At 36.6% G+C, this 20,474-nt stretch overlaps 1 long non-coding RNA gene across 1 annotated transcript in view; it reads left to right on the top strand.

Annotated features, from left to right (window-relative positions):
- LOC126298522 (uncharacterized) overlaps positions 1-20,135 on the top strand; it is a 202,045-nt gene extending 181,910 nt beyond the window's left edge. The window contains exon 4 of the long non-coding RNA XR_007552617.1: positions 5,544-20,135. This is a non-coding gene — a long non-coding RNA (uncharacterized LOC126298522). The remainder of the gene's footprint in view (positions 1-5,543) is intronic.
- The last annotated feature ends 339 nt before the right edge of the window (positions 20,136-20,474 follow it).

Raw genomic sequence — 20,474 nt, 5'->3', positions numbered from 1 at the left:
AACGTGTTGCACTTCTTTGAGCTTTCTTGATGTACTCCATCAATCCTATCTGGTGATGGTCCTACACCTCGCAGCAGAACTCAAATGTGATGCATCTTCTAAGTGTTCCGCCAATAAAACAGTCTTTGGTTCGCCTTCCCCACAACATTTTCTGTGCGTTTTTTTTTTTCAATTTCAGTTGTTCCTAACTGTAATTTCTAGCTATTTAGTTGAATTTAAGGCCTTCAGATTTGATTGATTTATCATGTAACCGATGTTTAACAGATTCCTTATAGAACTCGTATGAATGACCTCACACTCTTCATTATTTAGAGTCAATTGCAAATTTTCTCACCATACAAATATGTTACCTATACCGTTTCACAATTTTTTTATCTTCTGACGACTTTACTAGACGATAAACGATAGTATCATCTGCAAACAACCTAAGACGGCTGCTCAGATTGTCTCCTGAATCATTATATACATAAGGAGCATCAAAGGACCTATAACACTACCTTGGGGAACGCCAGAAATCACTTCTGTTTTACTCGATAACCTTCCGTCAGTTAACTACACCCTGTGACCTCTCTGAAGGGAAATCACGAATCCAATCACATAACTCAGACGATACTCCATAAGCATGCAGTTTGATAATAAGCTGCTTTTAGGTACTGTGTCAGAAGCCTTCTGGAAGACTAGAAATACGGAATGAATTTGTAATCCCTTGTCGCTAGCACTCAACACGCAGTGTGTGCAAAGAGCTAGTTGTGTTTCACAAGAACGAGGTTTACTCAATAAGTGTTAACAGTGTGTCAGTGGACCGTTCTCTTCGAGGTAATTCATGATGCTCGGACACAATATATGTGTTTCACAAGAACGAGGTTTACTCAAGAAGTGTTAACAGTGTGTCAGTGGACCGTTCTCTTCGAGGTAATTCATGATGCTCGGGCACAATATATGTTCCATAATCTTTCTGCATATCGACATTAATGACATGGGCTGTAATTTAATGGATTACTCCTATTGCCTTTTTTGAATATTGGTGTAACCTGTGCAACTTTCCAGTCTTTGGGTAAGGATCTATAGTCGAGCGAGCGGTTGTATATGATTGTTAAGTATGAAGCTATTGCATCAGCATACTCTGATAGGGCCCTAACTTAAATTTATTCACCACTCCGAGGATATCTACTTCTAAATTACTCATGTTGGCAGCTGTCCTTGATTCGAATTCTGGAATATTTAATGCGTCTTCTTTGGTGAAGGAGTTTCGGAAACCTGTGCGTGGTAACTCAGCCTTAGCAGCACTGTCATCGATAGTATTTCCTTTGCTATCGCGCAGAGAAGGCATTGATTGGATCTTTGCCGCTAGCATGCTTTACATACGACCAGAAACTCTTCGGATTTTCTGCCAGGCTTCAAGACAACGTTTCGTTTTGTAAATTATTACAAGCATCTCGCATTGAATTCCGCGGCTAAATTTCGAATTTCTGTTAAAATTCGCCAGTCTTTGGGATTTTAGGTTCGTTTAAATTTGACATGCTTTTCTCGTTGTTTCAGCAAGTTTTCTGACCTGTTTTGTATACCGTGACGAATCGGCTCAATTATCTGTTAATTAATATGGTATAAATCTCTCAATTGCTGTCGATACTGTTTCTTTGAATTCAACATCTGGTCTACACTTACATTGTTAATTTAGGAGTGGAGGTTTTCACTCAGGAGGGCGCCAAACGAATTTTTATTTGCTTTATTGAATAGATATATTTTTTGTTTATTTTTGGAGTATTTAGCGGTAAGTATATTCAGTTTCGCTACAACAATCCTGTGTTCACCCATCCCTGTATCCGTGTTGATGCCCGTTATTAGCTCAGGATTATTTGTTGCTGAGAGGTCAGGTCTGTTTTCACGACCGTTTACTATTCGAGTCGGCTCATTAACTAACTGCTCGAATTAATTTTCAGAGAATGCGTTTAGCACAATTTCAGACGGGTGATGTTTTCTGCGTACCTCTGGATTTAAACATGTCAAACATATCGAGGATAAATTCAAGTCACCACCAACTATAACTGTATGAGTCTGGTACGTGTATGAAATTAAACTCAAGTTTTCTTTGAACCTTTCAGCAATTGTATCATCTGTTTTGGGAGGCAGATAAAAGGATCTAGTTTCGAAGCTAGATAAACTACTTCTGACAGCAACAAACACGCCACCGCTAATTTTATTTAGCCTATCTTTCCTGACCACAGTTAGGTCCTTCGCAAAAATTTTGGCTGAACTTATCTCTAGCTTTAGCCAGCTTTCAGTGCTTTCTGGTGAGTGGTGGTGTGCGAGTCCCGCGGCATCTCAGTAACGGATGTTTTTAATGAGTGATCGATCTGAAGGACTCGCTGGCATGAACAACACTCGGATACTCCCTTTACCGAGGTAGGACAGGATAGAACGAGCAACATGATCTTGCGTTGTCTCATTGACAGACAACGTCACGGAGACCTCGAATACAGGGCACAGCCTTACGTCCAAAAAAGTCAGAAGTGGAACGGCTACTGCCCAAAGTACCGCCTATGCTGAGCAGTGATCGTCTTGTGTACCCAACGGTCCCCACACAATCTAGCCAATTGCTTGGCGTATATGACTATGACGAATGTAGTTTGGCAACCTTAGTTCTCTTCGGTGCATCCACACATGGATGATTCCATCGTGATGCTATAAGCAGAACACTGACTCGTCTAAAAAGACTGCGTGGTGCCTCTGATCTGTGCACTCGTGTCGCTGAACACATCACTGTTGGAGCACCTCTCTCCACTGCCACGTCAACAGAAGCGGCAATAATAGTCCCCGTCTGACACTGCTGCTTCAGATGTCGTTGCACTGTTCGTGTGGATACTTGTCTTGATGAAAACAAGCCCATTTCCTGACTCACTAGAGGAACCCGTCATGGGTCGCTCTGTGATACAAGAAGGGTGAAAATAAAGAGACACATATTTCGGCTTGAGTGCTAACACAAAATAGTTTTCGAGAAAATGTCAGTCAAACTTTCGACGATACTTCATCAGTCCACTCCTGCATCGTAAAACCACGTTAATTGGTAGTGCAGTGCCTAACAGCACAGCTTCGAAATTTCGCGCCCCATGTTCAAATCTAAAGTTGTATTTTGTTTATTTTTTGTTGTCGCCGAAGTACGACACATCGATATTTTTTTGACCTCGTGAAACTCAATGGAATTATTGACAAAAGAAATTAACGTTTTAAATCTTATTAAAGTAGATAGCATCATCACAAATCTTATATAATTAACAGTTATTGAAAAAACAAATTCCAGTTTTTTTTATATTTGCTTTGAATTTAGTTTCATGCATCGTGAGAATCAGCACATTCAAAAAGAAAAATTCAAAGCGTAAAAATTCTGAGCAACGCAAGTAACTTGCGAAGGCACATATACCACATTGACATTTTTGGTGGGAATATCATTACGAAAACAACCTCACGGTCTAGCAATAAAGTCGCGGTAAACAAAATCGAAGCATTTTCTCAGAATGGATCGTGGTTGTAGTTTAATTGCATCGGATCTTCATGTTACTCCTTTTTGCTGTGCGATGAGAGTAGGGCACTTCTGTGATCGCAGAATTACTTCTAATGAACGTGTCGGTATTCCGATTTCATCAACAAACTAGTACAGGGAAGATTTGATTTGCCCACCCTATGATTCAATAGTGCACAGAAACGACTTCATTTTTACGTAAAGTCGTAAAACTTTTTCGAGGAACTGATGATAGCTTTCTTTTGTGAGCTTTCCAGATTTTACGGCTGTTGCGTGCACATTATGATATCTTTTCATTAACAGGTTTACGTCACTAACGTTTAGGAGAGAAACAAAAATTGTTGGTAGCAGCTGTCTAGATGGTGTCACTCCGTGTCAAGTGTCATACTAAAATCTATTTTAATAAGATTTGAAATCTTTATTTTTGTCTTTAATTCCATTTTATTTCATGTTGTCATAAAAATACTGAAGTCACATTATTCTGATACAGCAAAATAAAAAAAAGCTGGATGCGAACACGGGGTGCAAAATTTCGAAACTGTGCTCTTAGCCACTGCGCTACTAACGGACAGCACTCGACGACGCGTGAGTAGCCTGATAAAGTCGTGTCGAAACTTTGACCGCCATTTTCTCGGAAGCTGTTGGGAGTTAGCACCTAAGTCAAGATAAGTATATATCCCTTTACTTTCGTCATTCTATCGCCCTGCCAACTTTAGACTGTATCAGAGGTCGACCTATGGCGGGTTCCTCTTGTCAGTGGCTACTCAATCCCGCATGGTCGAGGAAACGATATGTCTGTACTCTCGGTCATGTCGCGCGGGATCGTTCACATCCTGCATGGTGTATACTACGGCCCTGCTGAAACCATATCTTCGAAATTTAATGTACAACCTGAGCAGCAATAACGCTGAACAATTAATCGTGTTTTCGAAAGGCACGACCCTCCCGCTATCTAATTGTAGATCGCGGCGGTAGACGTTTTTCATCCTTGCACATAGCACAATACGATATTCTCACAAACGAGCACTTTCAAATGCTATTTCTGAATAAGAAACACGCTGCGTAATCTTCACTTACGTACAGAGTGTAGGCGACGTTACTCCTACCTTCTTCGCGCTGATGTGCTGCAATGCTAGTCACTTGCACATCCAAGCACGCGGTACACCTCGCATCAGTTTGACGTTGTTTGCATGCCACTTCCATAGGACTGCAATTTTAATGGCCGGCAGTGTATTTATCTAAGACGCAATTCATGATGAGTTAAAATTTAAACCACACCTCCATGTTTTTCGGATTTCAACTGAGTAAAAAAAAGGCAAATGTGTTCCATACAAGTGAATCCTAAAGTAAAATATTATTTTTGATTATAAGGTCATGATGTTTAACGGTAAATGTATTTTAAACCTACTCATCATACTACAAATATTCTATTTTGATTCTCAAAGTATTGTTCGATTTGTTAAAGCCAAGAAAGTTTTTCGAGGATATTACCGATTCGGCCCAACAGATTAAAACACATAACAGACCAAGTAATGTACCTTATTTGGAGTTCTACAATACTTATTTTCGACAAACTTGACATTCTAAATACTGAAGTCGATTTCTACTCCTTCATTTTCCATCCAGTACCTGGCAATGTGAGTATTTACCAATGTATGCCTCCTTAAAACTTGACCTGCAATTCATTTAGCTCGATACACTTTAGATTCAAGCTTTTTAAAAGCGAAAGGGTATATTATACTCTGCAGATCAAATTAATTTGAATATCATTTTGTACAAAATCTAAAAACAATAACTGTTTCACAACCCAGCTGAATGCCTAACATAAAAGACCGTATGCTTCTCTTACATGAGTCTATCAACAAGTTTTTAGAATTATTTGCATTCGTTCTCCTGCGAAACGTTTCACCGTTGAAACTATCACACAGTATTCTGCAGATGGCTTTACTTGTGAATGACTTTAATTTTATGTTGCAATTGTATGGTTTTGATCCTGCAACTATGTTCATTCTTTCTTTTGTTACAGGATTGTGAGCGGCTGGACCAGAACCTCTACGGAAAGAAAAGCCCATAAACAGTACTGCGAGAATATATTGGGTGCCGTTTCGGCCTCTCAGGAATGCTTACTAATTAAAATATTTGTTCTTGTACGTTACATGTTTAAATGCGGACAGTAAATTTATGAAATTTGTTTACAAACGGGAGAAATTTGAGCAATCGTGTCACTGTACTCTGAAGAACGTGTTTTGACAACTGCATCAAAACGAAGTCTGTCACTATGATTTTTGTGTCAGTTAAATGACAACACAGTGTGAATAACACCCTTGTACACCCATCATTTGTATTATCAACACATCTTACTAGTGCTCATTATATGCAACACGCAGGAATCCTTATACATCCATACGTGTTACAAGAAAGTTTGTCCTCTTCACCATAATTCATTTAGAACATACAGAATTCTGCAAATGTTAATTTTTTGTGTCTTATATAAGCGTTTGCATGTTTGACGCACCCTATTCTCTGTTTATGTTCATATCTCTTATGCCAGACAACACACCATGAAACAGGTATATCCAAAAAATTTGTACGAAACTTGGGTTCTTTGCCCAAGTCAGAAATTTCGAATTACACCAAGAAATTCTCGCGTCTGTGCTTATATATTGTAAGAAATTCAGGATATTGTTTTCAAACAGAAAAATGCGTTGAACTGAAAGAAAGATCGGAATTTTATAATGATTAACGTCGAAATAAATATTACCTTATTCCCATTCTGATTACAAATATCCAGTGAAAAAAGTAATCTGCATGACTGAAGTTCTGTACTGAAGTGACCTACACGTCATCTACAACTATCCATTAAGATTTATGTGATTCTTAATAAACATTCTTGATGAAGTTAGATATTCTTAGAGTTCTGTAATCCGCTATGTTTCAGCATAGAACACTCTCACTGTGCATAACTGTACCGCTATTCCAAGTATAACACGCTCAGCAGAGCACAGCAGAACACTTCTCCATGTTTACCAAAGTATAATATTTAGTTTCGTAGTACCTAATGAGATTTCTTGTTTTTATGGCATTGGTGTTCTGCAATTAAGAAAGCATTACAAAGAAATTATAATTCCTAGAAAAAAGGTGGAAATATCTGGATTGTCATCTTTTTGACTTACTGAATGCATTGAATACACATGCTCAATTATCTGACAAAGGTTGTAAGTTTTCCACGAGAAAAAGATCATGTTCTCATTGATAAGTTCTCAATGATAAGTCTGTGAAGTATTGTACAAAACCAGTGATATTAAGCAAGGATGATAAAAGGCATATCTGTTAGCTGTCAGTTCATATTATCACAGAAAATTCATTAATATTTCTTTAATTCAGAGTGCCCTGAGCGAAAGACACCTATTGACCATTAAAATTAACTTAACGTTTTTTTTTCTCTCCTAACGGTATCGTTGGTGGACATGACTCTACACAATAAATATCGGGGTGGAGAGGTTCAAAAGGGAAGGAGGTGGTGTTACATGATGGATTGCATTATCATAATTGGCATTGATTGAGTGTTTGATTCAGAACGAAGTCAGCAAGTTACTGATTTTAACACTGTTGAAATTCACTAGTTCTAAAGAAATTGCATTATTCTGCAATAACTGAAAGATGAAAATGAAATTTGTGAAAGTATCGTGAGTTACCATATCTAACTCTTTGTCTTACCACATTGAATAAATGAGATCGTCCTGTTGGACAATATTTAATATCCGATCCTACGGTTTGCTTATCCCAAAGTATAATTTCATTAATATCCAGCCATTGCCCAGCTTGCATTCTTTCTGCTCGTGTTCTGGATCTCATACCACCTGCGTCTGTAATTTCTAAGACAGAAAAAAAGCAACAATTTCTTTGTTATCAAGAGGGTTCAGCTTCAAATAATTCAGAATTAATAATATTTCCTGGATTCATAGGACTGTTGAGAGAGCTTGCGATTTTACCAAACTCTACTAGTGAGACTGACGTTATCATTCTGTCTCACTTAGAACTTCAACAGAGATATAATGTCGTCATTACCGTTCCGTCTCTCAGTAATAACCTGGAAATGACATGATCCCAAAAGTCTTAATGTCGCAAATATTTGCGTAAACGATAGTTATGGTGCTCCTAAGCATAACAGTCGTATCAATATGATCTCTACAGTTAACAATGCATTTCCTGTATTAAACAGAGCACTCAGTGTGAAGTATGAAACTATACAAAACAAATGATGAATTGAATACCCTGGGGGTTATATTGTTGCAAAGACGAAACCCTTCTTTATTTTCTAGCACTTTATCATATTTTAAAACGTAAAAAAACTTGAGCAACTTATAGCAGAGTAGTGTGACGATAAAATCTATTATTGCTATATTCATCAATACCATTACTCCCTCGCATACAGCATCTTCTTTCTTGTTTAGACTGTATGTAACTGTGTAGTCAAATTTCCTAAGTATTCCGGATTACTACGAAGTATCCACTTTCAAAGAACTTACGAAGTTATTCCCTATACGGTTTCCGATTTAAAACTAATGAACTGGCAGTATGAAGCAGAGCACATATATCTCCAACACGCTATGTCGGTTCTGTTACAGTAACTATAGAACTGAAAAAATTGTGTTTATGCAGAGTGAATGGAAGTAATTGAACAATTTGTCTGTAACACCAATCACTGTTTGTTGTTCTGTGTATTAGTAACAGTTGTAAATAGATATATTATGTAATTTGCACTGATTAGTCAGCATAAGTTCGTAATGGAAGAAAACAATATAAAAGTAGTATGTAAATACACACGTGCCTTATTAGATTAAGTTGACGCTTGCTCTAAAATACATACGAAGCAAATTTACTTCAAGCTGAACAAATGCAACTAGCATACATAATCTTCCCCGGTACAGAGAAAGATGTATCCTTCACCAGCCTGCCGCCGAATTAAGCGGCCTCCTTCGCTTTCAGCTGCTTTCAAATCTCACAACGCTCCGTCTATGAGCCCACAATACGCCATCTTGTAGCCTCTAATGCTAAACTTCAAACACCAATAGAGGCTACACAGTGCTAGCTGTCGTTATGCAACTAACCGGGCTGCACACATTACAGTAGAACAAATTGCGCCTGTGTAAATAGGACTCTTCGCTACTTCTCTTGCAACATAATGACTCAAAACTTGAACCGCGTTGCCATGGATTGGCCAACAAAACTAACTGAGGTAATACAAAAATTGTACGCTAATCGTAAAGAAATATGCTTTATAATCTAGTTTCGTCCTTATGTGTAATGTTGAATGTAAAGAACGTAAATGTTGTATGTGTGCCACTGTAATTAAGACTAGAAATTAATTCCGAAGAGAAATAAATTACTTAAGAGCTTCTGAAATTAAAATTATTGTCAGTCCACGTGAGATTCTTTTCTTTAAGTACACACGATAAGTAGTGGTACAAACTTCGAGAGGGTTTACTTGAGACGAAGAAAACGGAGAAGTCTACGTAATCACACCGCCCTAATTATGCTGTTTGCAGGAAGTAATCTTTTTATTTAAAAACTATACGCAAAACATTAACTAGAATGTAAAAGTGTAATACGGAGGCTTTTATGACGGATCTGCATCCATCAACTTGAAAGGTAGCTGTTAGTTTTCTATTTTTGCTGTCAGTTTCATCGTTCCACGAGTGTAGTTTTAGTCAGGTGCCTTTTTCCTGCAGAGATTCCAATGACTTGTCGGCAACTTCAGTCTCGGTACCACTTACATTTGCTCGACTATCGGAATCTACAACTGTGTTATAGTTTTCGCAAGCTTCTTCAAATGCTGCCAGACATTCCTAGCACAGTTTTTCATCTTCAGGTTACCAGATTTTCTACTTGTTTAATAAAGCGACTCTTTACAATGATCTATTTGGTATGACGCTGGAATAAGATAATGGAAATCTGAGAAAACGTTTTTCATGTCTTTGAAATTGAAACTATCCAGAACATCTTCATTATCCTATATTTTTCCTAGGTATTTCACTACCTGCTTCAGCAACTTCTGCTCGTTCCTCCCCTTCCAATACAAGGTTTGCTGGTGGAACTTTTTTGGCACAGCTCCCTTCATTATATGACGGCTGAAATGCATATGTAGAAATTATAATAAATTCTAAAAGAAAAGGATGTCTGAATGATTTCTGGCCTGGACGTTGATATCTTGCCTCGACATTTCGTCTGACAGTCATTTCATGTGAGATATCTGAAGAAGGTTTAATGGTTGACAGCCGAAATACTGTGGCAAAATATCGACGCCATTCGGCTGCATTCTCGGAATCTATAAAATACTCATTACACCAGGAAAACTTCAAGAATGAAAAAAAGATGCTTTACGATGAAGAAATGAGAACCCATTTGGATCGGAAAAGAGGCAAAGGATTGTGGCGATCGTGAAAATTAGAGTCGAGACCCCGACCCCCTTAATATGCATGCATTTACCATTCACTGGCAAGTCTGTACACAATTCACAGGCAGATTATAAGACAGCGCAACTCGAGGGTTGCTGGTGAAGATCTGAGGGCTTACTTTCGATCGTGCCATCATCCTCAGACATCCATGTGCATAATAATCGGAGCTGAAAGCCTTCACACATGTATTTCACACATGAATGAGAAGGCAAACTTTCGGTCAAATACTGAGCCATAAATTCTCTGGACCTATTTCAGCAGGAAATACATATGGTATCACTCTTACGTTCGCAAAATATCATTATACTCTGACCGCCACAAGCATCTAAGTACTTCTGTAGTTCGAAATACCTATAAAAACACTCGATACAAGGCAGAAATGTAGAGATGCAGCCAACAGGCAACAATCCATGGCTGGATTCCGGTAGAGTCCACTTTTTTTTTTTAATTTCTCCTTCCCTATCCTCTTACCTCGCCTCCACCCAAATGTAATTTGCTGTCTCTCGACTCTCCCACTTATTTACAGTAAACATGAAAAATGTTTTAATAATGTAATATTTATTTATTTATTTATTGTTGTACAATTATGTTAAATTTGTCTCTTGATCATAACTTACACGAATAATGATTTACTTAATACAAAATCGAAGTGCTAACTCACCATTACCGGTGTATCGCCCAGCACTACGATTGTGAACGCAGGCCTGCGGACTACGGCTTTGCGTATCTGTAAATGCTATTTCTTTCAATAGTTTCTTATTTCATTCCGAAAAGTTAGTCTTCTTGTAATTTTTGCCCTGGTGGAGGGTCCTTCCCTTTCTCTCCTGTCTCATCAATCTTCCTGTCGTTTGTCACCCATAGCTGTGGACCCATCAACATACAGGATATGTTGTTGTTGCCAGGAATGGCCAAACTTTAGACGGGCGCATTCACTTGGCTGGAATCCTCCATGCAGCCGGTTTGCTAGCAAGCGCATCTACGCAAAACTGTCTTGTGATAAACATGGCTCATAATGTACCACAATTCCTTGTGGTTTTTACATTGTTTTCATGCTTCTCTACTTTTTGAAAATTATATAAGAACCTTGAAAATTGATATAGCTAAAAATCATACAGTCTTGAACATGGTTGACTCTCTCAGGTACCGTATTTAAGTTTTAAGGAAGGATAAAAATAACCAACCGGTTTCACATTTTTTTTTTTTTTTTTGCATTGGCCTGGTTTCGATACCAACTAAGAGTATGTTCATCAGAATTACTGATATCTCTTCTCAATTAACATAGAGAATAACAACCACATCAGAAGCCTCAAGTAGCACTAGAAGTATTAAAAACAGGAAACGTTTTACTTCTATAAATTCACAATACATGGAAACATAATAAAAACATATAGTCTGAAGTGCTCATGTCAAATAAGTAAAAGTTATCTTGTAACTCCAACATTAAGACCATGAATATAGCTGACAACTAGACCAGACATCATACCGAAAGGATTATTCGCAACTGTTTAACATACTGTCATTCTTTGGTTGAAGGTCTTTACACACAGTTCTCAGACGTCTTTTCCTCACCCGTCAGTTGTTTTTATTGTATTCCATAGATGTTATTTCTGCTATGTTAACTATACTCATTTTAAGCACTTTAATGCTATTTGCACCGGAAAAAATGAGCGTACAACTGCAGTTTCATTTTACAGCCTTTTCCTGTAAAATTTATTTGTGGCCTATCCTTATACCTCTCTTGCTAAGCTTGGTCTCTTGTTATACCTATTTTCATTTATAATGACTTATAATTGTTTTCTTACTTTGTGCCGATGAACGCTGTTGGCACCCCATAGGTGGCGCATACTGCGCTGTTTCCATGTACCGGCAAAATCCGTTGACAAACCTTTCAGCCTGCTGTCAGTCCTAGTGGGTTGCTATTCAGCTGTAATAGAATGAAATAGTTTTGGGGTGAGAAAGAATGAGACTGATGTACGCATCAAGGATCCGTGATAACATAGATGGAGCTTCGTATTTCGTCTGCTACAACTTGTTACACGTTAATATCTCATATTTCTGCTATAGTGTTAGGTCAGGTAGTATCGGACAGTGGACTGTAACGGATAGGAGCTGTTTCTAAACTCTAGCGCTACTCTAAGTACCTAAGACTCCAACGCAGTGTGAGTTACGGTAAAATTAAGACCGTTCACGCGATTTTTTATAAAAACAGCAGTGCGTTTCGGAATGGCCAGTCTATATGTTTCCTATATGTTTTTCGGTGCACGAACTTACCTTTGAAGCATTGTGTTTTCTTTTCAAATAAGTAATAGTACATATTTGTTGTACCTTTAGATAACACTGATATAATTCTGTATATCGTAAGTTGTGGCAATGGCAAGCATAGCTAATAACAATGTGAATCACATTACTACGTTCGGGTTTTATTGGGCAAAGCATTTTCAGGTTGTACTGGACAAGACAGATACCATAAATACTAAAATATTTACAGTTTTTTTTTCTTTAACAGGGAAATAGACAAAATTAGACTTCGTGAAATGTCGATCATGGGAAATACTCAATTTCAAGATGTACAGTAGGTGACAGGCTCAAAAATTTATAGGAAAATAATGACGTAGCCACGAAACCTGTTTTAGAAACTGACAAGTCTTTTTCAGAGGACATTCAGTGATGAACAGGAAACAATATCACACGATCAATGAAGATTGGATCCAATGCCACATTTGCGATGGTCTCTTGTAGAGCTGAGCCGTCTTTACCGTAGGTGTGATAAGTTTCACCAAAGGTTAAACTAATATTTGATTTACAGTTATTTTCCCAGAGCCTTAGTTTACCAACTTTAATAATAATTTTTCCTTGTTTGAGTCAACTTTCTCTCGAAGTGGAAATTTCGAACTATGGTGTATAATTTGTACTTACTTTGGTTTAATATTAGTAATCATTTCCACTCCAATTAAAAGTTTCTTACCACAAAAACGACTCCTTACTAGTTACAGTTTCATTGGCGATACAACCATTAACGGTACAATTAAAACTTTTTCTAACAAAAATGACATTTTACTCGTTAAAATTTCATTTTCGATACCACTCTCCAAAAGTTAAACGACAAAAATACAAAAAGTGGTAGCAGTACAAGAAACAACGAAAATATATTCTTATGACATTGAGTTTTATAATTTTATCAAGAAACCTACCATATTATTGTTAAGCGCGAAATATGTTCATAGACAACCCTCTGAAAAAAATTATAATTTCGGAAGAGTTTACCTGTCCGATACCACCAGACATTTCCCTACTCTTAGTTGGTTGATTTTCGTCCACACATTCCTATTCATATAAAACCATTATAGTATCATTTACGTGTTCATGATAAGTTGACGATTAATTCCGACCGAATTTAGTTCTTCTTTGATTTTTAGTTTATGCTCTGTGGATTATTAGGGTCATGCAACTTTTCCAGTTTTCGTATTATTAGGGGTAGTAGTTCACAGACACGCAAACTGTTTCCCAATTTTATAAAAATCATATGAACAAATTCCAATAAAAGTGTCTCCCAGTGAATATTAACGACATTAATATAAAAATACAAAAATAATAGCTTGTAATATTGTTATTAAAATGCTATGCTTCAACTAATTGGTCTCAAATCCGAACAGACTGAATGAGAAACAAAAATTGCAGATGTGAACATACAAATAAAATTAAATACAACAGTCATGTCTTTGTTGCTATAAGCCTTCAAAACAACAGTTCTTTGCTCTTTGTTGACGTCTTGTGCTCTTTGAAGGCTGGTAGATAAGGAAAATTCGGAATGCTGCTTCACGAAACCGGGAAAAAATTTGTTGCCAACAGTTTTCTTGTTCCTGTTGAATCGATGAAGTAAGCACAAATGTCCCGCTAAATCATAAATCAGTTTTAAAAGTTCTGTTATCTTTAGGGCAAAAAAGCAAAAAAAAACAGTATTCTAAATGTTTAAGATGTTTCATTATCTCGTCTTCAACTGATCTGTGGAACTGTTTTTAAATTATCCAAAAGTATGTTTCACTACTGTACTCTCCTAATGAACGCTTGTGGACAGAAAAGTGCCCTGCTATTTCCTGACGCTGAAATTTCCATTTAATACGCCATCGACAGTTTCTTTCGTTGCCTTCTCATCCATTCCGATTTCTTAGAAACTGTCATTCTGACTATAATCCCCGAAAAATGAAAGACAGCTTTAGTATGTTTGTCTGTAGAACTGATTCTCTGCCCAGAGATGAGCCCAAACGTAGTGCCTGAGGCCTGAGGCCAGGCTTAAAAAGGTTACTGCTATTCAGATAGCGATAAGTTTCGTTAACAAAAGAAAACTATCTTATTCTTAATTCTTGCATATTTTATCAAAATTATAATGGTTTCGTCAAACCTAACAGAAGAGGGCCGAAAATTCCTATGAAGATAATCTGCGTAGCACTAGTAACAATGGATATTCAGTTAACAACGGGCCAGTACATATTCATCACATAAGTATTTGCATACCATACGGACACACAATTCCACAACAGCTATTCTGATTTTTACATTCTTCTTTATTACTGGCCCGATGCAAGTTTTCAGTGTTAGCAAGTGCTCAAAATAAATTCGGTAACTTCGGAATCCAGTTCCTAAGTTGGAAATGCTATGTTTCTTATACCAGAGCTCTGTTGCGAATTGCTTGTTCCTAGATTTTGAAACAGCACTAGCATCTACACAATACGGATGGTGTAACTGTGACGAAATAATGTTGCAGATAGTTTTCATCGAGATCTGATGATGGCAAATCGACGAAACTTACTATTTGTGAAACGTATAAAACGTAAATACTCATGATCTAGGCTGACAGTTGTCATAAAAGTGCCAAACATGGTAGCTACCTCTCAAACAAAGGTCTTGTTTTGGTAGCTAAAGCAACATGTTTTTTTTGGTTTAAAGACCATTATAGTATAACCCGTTCTGATTCCTGGAGATATGTTCCCAGTGTTTAACATATCACAGAAGGTTGTTTTTAGCCGTATTCTACTATGTGTTCTAAGATGTCGAATGTAACACGAGAATCGTGAGGCTTTCGCCGTTATTTCCCTTGTCTGATCTGGAAAGGAGGTATTTTCCTGTAATTTAGCATCAGTTTCATTCATCCAGCTTCGTGTCCGTTTCAGCTTTGATGTCAGGATTTTAGGCAACTTTCTCAGCTCGCGATTGAAAGAGCCAATTAGTATGGTGTTCCACTTGGTTCTCGGTGATAATTGTTTGATGCACCATCTTGATTACACAATCTTGCATTTTTTTAAACTTTCGTTAGGTGATTTCTCAATACTAGGACTCTAGAACCAATTTCTAATTCTGAAAATTAATTTCATTTCTTCTATCACACCAGGGTTTTTCACAAAATTAGATTTGTATTTTAAATGTTTAAGTAACTAAAGCACAAATATTAAAATAAAATCAAGTTCTATGGTATATAAATACTCTCTAATTTCTTAGGTATATACAAATGGTTCCTTAGCAACATTTGATTTTGAAACCTTTTTTTGTTGTTTTCCTCGTAAAAACCTACAGCTTTATTGTTCCTCTTCAAGACGCAAAAACAACCCGCCATCATACTTTCATTTCTCTTCTCCATCCGCTAAACATCTTGGTGGACACTGCTCTTCACTATTATGTCCTTAGATTTTCAAAGAGGTAGTCAATATGTGAGTAGTGAATTTTTACACTCATGTTACAGCCCATCTTCTTTAAATTTCCCAACATGGTTTTCACAATATTTTTGTAATTTTAAGGTTTCTACTCCCTTGAAAGTTTTCAACATTACACCAGAACGTAGTCTATTTATTTCATTCTCAAATTTGTTATCCTTACTCAATTTATAAGTCTGAGCAGCAACAAAAATTCCAGTATGAATTTTTCTCCACTGATAAAGGGAAATTTGACAAAAAAAGATATTTCAGAGTAGCATCCATCTTGTGGAACAGTTTATAACACTGCTACATCGAGGCCAGTTTGATGTGCAGAGGTGAAAGCAATATTTTTGCGGTCTACAAACGGTTCATGCAAGATATTTTTAGTCCAAGGTGCAAAATGTCTCCGATCTGGCCAAACCTTTACCTTCGAATGCTTTTTCTTTGCCCAGTTACCCCACTCACATAAAAATTGGGACATTTTCATATCCGAATTGCTATCCAAATAAAATTCCTTTAACTAAACTTAATAAACTTGATTCTATCGTGAAAAAAACTGTACGTGATAGACGAAAACTGAAAACATTTTCGAAATGAGCATAAAAAATAGTTAAGAACACTTATTGATGTTCAGTCATCTGATGTCACCCAGAATAATATTATATATGAGCTGCATGTTGAAACCCTGGTCAGGAAGCGCGCGTGTCGTATTAGGCCGACAAATGAATTTTTAGTCGGCACATGCGTCGATGTGCGCAAATTCAAGACTTCTGCTGAGCCGACGCGAGGCGTAAGGGGCTATGTAAAACGCCAAAAGCGTGACGATCACCTCGTCTGTAGCACATCCTACTCGACTTAAGCGGGGACAAACGAAATGTTTGGCTTATGCCATACCAGTGTGTCCAGTTCACGTACACGTAGAGCAGGATCTGTGATGTGCTTCAGATCCTAGTAAGAATAAGGAAATCAGTACATTGCCATTGTGAGGTTATGCTGAAATGAGTAGAATGTGTTTAGAACAGATACTTTTCAACAGTAAACGGTAAATGAATATTTAAGATATTTGCTTTAGACATATCCTGTTCCATTATCCAGAAATTGAAAGTATTTAAAACTATGTTTCTATGGGTTCTTCTTCTCCTCTTGGTCCCAGGAATACTCTCTCGAAGTTTGTAACGTTGTTCGTGAATACACCGGATATGTTTGTCCTTTAGCCTTCCATATTTTTGTAACACCTAATGCATGAATTATTTAGTACTGCTACCTAATTTCAGTTGTGGAAACACTCATCAGCTAAGAAGCAACGCATCTGCCGACGCCGTAACGACACAACGGTGCAAGTCAGTCAATGCTAAGATCATGAATGGTTCCTAATTTCCAAGTTTCTACAAGTTTCTGTTCGCTAATAAGCCTACTGATTCGGAGGAACTATAAACGCCTTTTCCTGAGTTTTCTTATTTAAGTAATCATGAATGGCATGTAAGTAGCTACTGTATAATATGCAAATAGTATTTGTAAGTCAAGTTTCCGTAACCATAGTTTCTACAAAGTCAGTTTCCTTTATGGCACCACATCATGTGCCTTGACTGTAAAAAAGAAAATGTTAATAACGATACCCGAAAATCTTAAGCAATAATTCTGTAATCGAGCAATAATGACACCGGCATTACAGTTGAAGGACCTGTTCCTCTACACAACCTATCGTTTGCACTAAGGTAACATGGTACATTGTGGTATCGCACAACAGCCAGCGACGCTTTAGAGAGTGATTAGAAATCAGAGTTTCATTTGTATTCTTGACATATCGTTTAATGTTATCTGAATGCCGTGTGTGTGTAAATGTTAGTGTTTTCGTATGTGTATGTCTGTATATGTATGTTTATATTTGCGTATGAATGACTAAGAAGATTCAGTGGCGGACACCCAGGCATTCATTAATCGAAAAAGAATACGGATAACACACACGGTAGGAGACGTTTCATTGTAGATAACGTTTACAGACATAGTAAGAAAAGTAAGCAGCGGAAACAGTAGCGTCTATTCGCTCTAATCTGTTTGGTCTGTGCAATGTCAGGGTAGCTTCCGTTCACAATCTTCAGCGCGTTGTAATACAATCATAAATTGTTCTCCTTACTTTTCTATTAGGCATTTTTCGCGCGAAATCGCAATGAATGTGTTTTATTTCGCAATCGTCGCTGAAAGTAAACCTCAGAAAGCAATGAGAACAATGTATCCATGAAGGAACTTTTAATGTTAGTGCTGTGTTTTAATAGTGTTCGTGTATTATTGTATGTGTATACTGAAAAATTACAGAGCGTTATAAATGTTGTTAACTATATGTATGCTGCGATAGCAATTTCTGTGTTTACTGTTAAAGACTACAACGAATTAATTCGTGTTTTATTGATTTCTCCATTAATTCCGTTGCCGCAGACTCACTACGTGAATCAAACATGCGGAACGCGTGTATGAAGCAATACAAATTGTATTTAAGTCACAATTGTCTCTTTCTCGGAAGATACAGTACGAACTTAAATATTAAGTGTTATTCTCATTAAGGAAAAACAATACTAGTGAAATGAGAATATTTGATCATTTCACCAACCTAAATGTGCTTTCTGGAGTGCTGTGTTTTAGCAAAACCCAACCCCGAATGAATGGTGAAGTGAATGTTGTTTTTGAGTTTTTTTGTAAAGTTAAGTAGGAAAATTATAAGTATGTAGAGGCGGTTATCATTTTATTTTACTTGCCTTCTGTGAAGCAGTACACTACTCCTGAAAAGATGCACGCAGTTTATAAGTTTTTCATTTTTATCAATTCGTTTCTGGTGCGAGTGGCTGAAAAAGCGTTTTATTATGAAAGAGATGTTGCTACAATAAATGAGAAGGCTGATTTCTCGTGGGTTTTGGATGTGAGTATTTGTATTATAGGGGATACTGTATGGCAATTGTTCAATAAGTGTCAGCTTAGCACTAAAATGTATCCGCTAATGTAGTTGAAAAATCGCTTACTTTATCTCCAGTAACGTAACCTAACATTTGTGTTGAATTTACACTAGATCTTAAAAATCAAAGATAAAATATGGAAGGAAGTTATTTATAATTCAAATCAGAACGGAACCCTCATGGCGTAAGTTGGCCAAATACGCAAACATTGCTTAATGACAACAGTAGCTCTCACAGTTACAGTAATTTACCACAAATGTCACTAGCTTTCTTCAGCTCGTTACAGGAATAAGAAAATAATCACATCGGATCTAACTCTAAGTTAACATCCAGAATAATGTTTTTGCGAAGAGTAACAGGTAATAACGACAATATTTTTATTAACATCACACTAAATTTAAAAGATATGTCTTTCAGTTAATAATCAGAATATAAAGAATTGTTACAGTGGGAATATTTCGAGATGTGTATGCAAGCAGTATTCTTAGTTATAGATGACGAGACAACAGATATTTCCACCTTCTTTCTACGGAGTATCGTCTGTTGTACCTATAGCCATAAAATTTTAGTCCTTGCCGTTATTTTAGGAAGTTATAGTCCATCAAGGACATACTGGAAAAACAGCAAAGTAAAAAATCGTTTTATCCTGCTATGTACAGTTTAAGTTTTACTGAATCAAAGATGTCACATTATATCTTTATTTGAAAATTTGGATAATACGATCCAAAAGTAAGTAACAATGATGTGGTCAGATGTATTGCAGTATTGACATTAACTCATGAGACAGCAGTATAATGGTCTCGTATACTATATTGTCAATGTAGCGTTTATTGCATAAATGAGTTATATTTTATTAAAATACCTATCCCAAATGCATATCATATAGCATAATTGAACAGGGCTGTTTGAATTATAATAAAGCATATCAGGAGAATAATATACTGAAACGTGTAGAGAAATTGTAAATTTGCAGTATGACCAGATAAACGTCTGGTTAACATATAAAATGCCAATAGTATGAAATAAGGCATCACATGTCATGATCTTTTTTCTTATTGGGCATCACACAAAACCATTCCAATCCAGAAGAACATGTTCGTTGTACTGTCTATTATCTGCTTGGATGTTTTGTATTATATTTCTCGTTATTTTTATGAAGTGTTGTTTCTGAAGCTATTATTCAATAAATGTTTAAAATTCGAACAGCTCTTACCAGTTAAATTTCAATAATGAACGACTCATTGAATTTGTAATTTTATAATCTGCATTACAGATGATGTATATTAAATAGATTTCAGCTTTTTAAAAATTATTTTAAAATAATGCTAATGTCATTGAATGATAAATTACACATTGTTTATATATATTTATACATATCAACTTTATGTCAAAGGTATATGAAATAGTAACTGAAATTTACAGACATTTAGAGATACAAAATTCCCTTCATTTGTCGTAGAATAGTTTCGTATTTTAAAATATAACCTTATCTTTTTGGTACCTCTAATAAATTGTATTATTTCACTTCTTTTCTGAAAAATCTTTTACCAGTATATATTTTTTCCTCAATGGCGCACAAGTCTCAGCATAAAGATGTGGGTATATTACTTCAACAGACGGTGAGAACAATATTCATTTGAAACAACAAATGCGGTTAACAGAATAAATACTGTGAAAAAGAATGGTTTCGCACTCATTTCCTAGCTTATTTTATCATTTTAGAGAGAATGTTTGTACACTAAGAATAGCTCTTTAATAACTTCAATATTTCATGTGAAACAGTAGAGTACCGGAAGTCTTTTCCAATGTGTATGACTACAGCAGTAACAGTTTGATTTCTTCCGACCGATATCGTCTGAATGTCTGC

Source organism: Schistocerca gregaria, chromosome X, assembly GCF_023897955.1.
Source record: "Schistocerca gregaria isolate iqSchGreg1 chromosome X, iqSchGreg1.2, whole genome shotgun sequence".
Taxonomy (NCBI): domain Eukaryota; kingdom Metazoa; phylum Arthropoda; class Insecta; order Orthoptera; family Acrididae; genus Schistocerca; species Schistocerca gregaria.
Note: the sequence above shows the minus strand (reverse complement) of the source record. Positions and strands in the feature narration are given on the sequence as shown.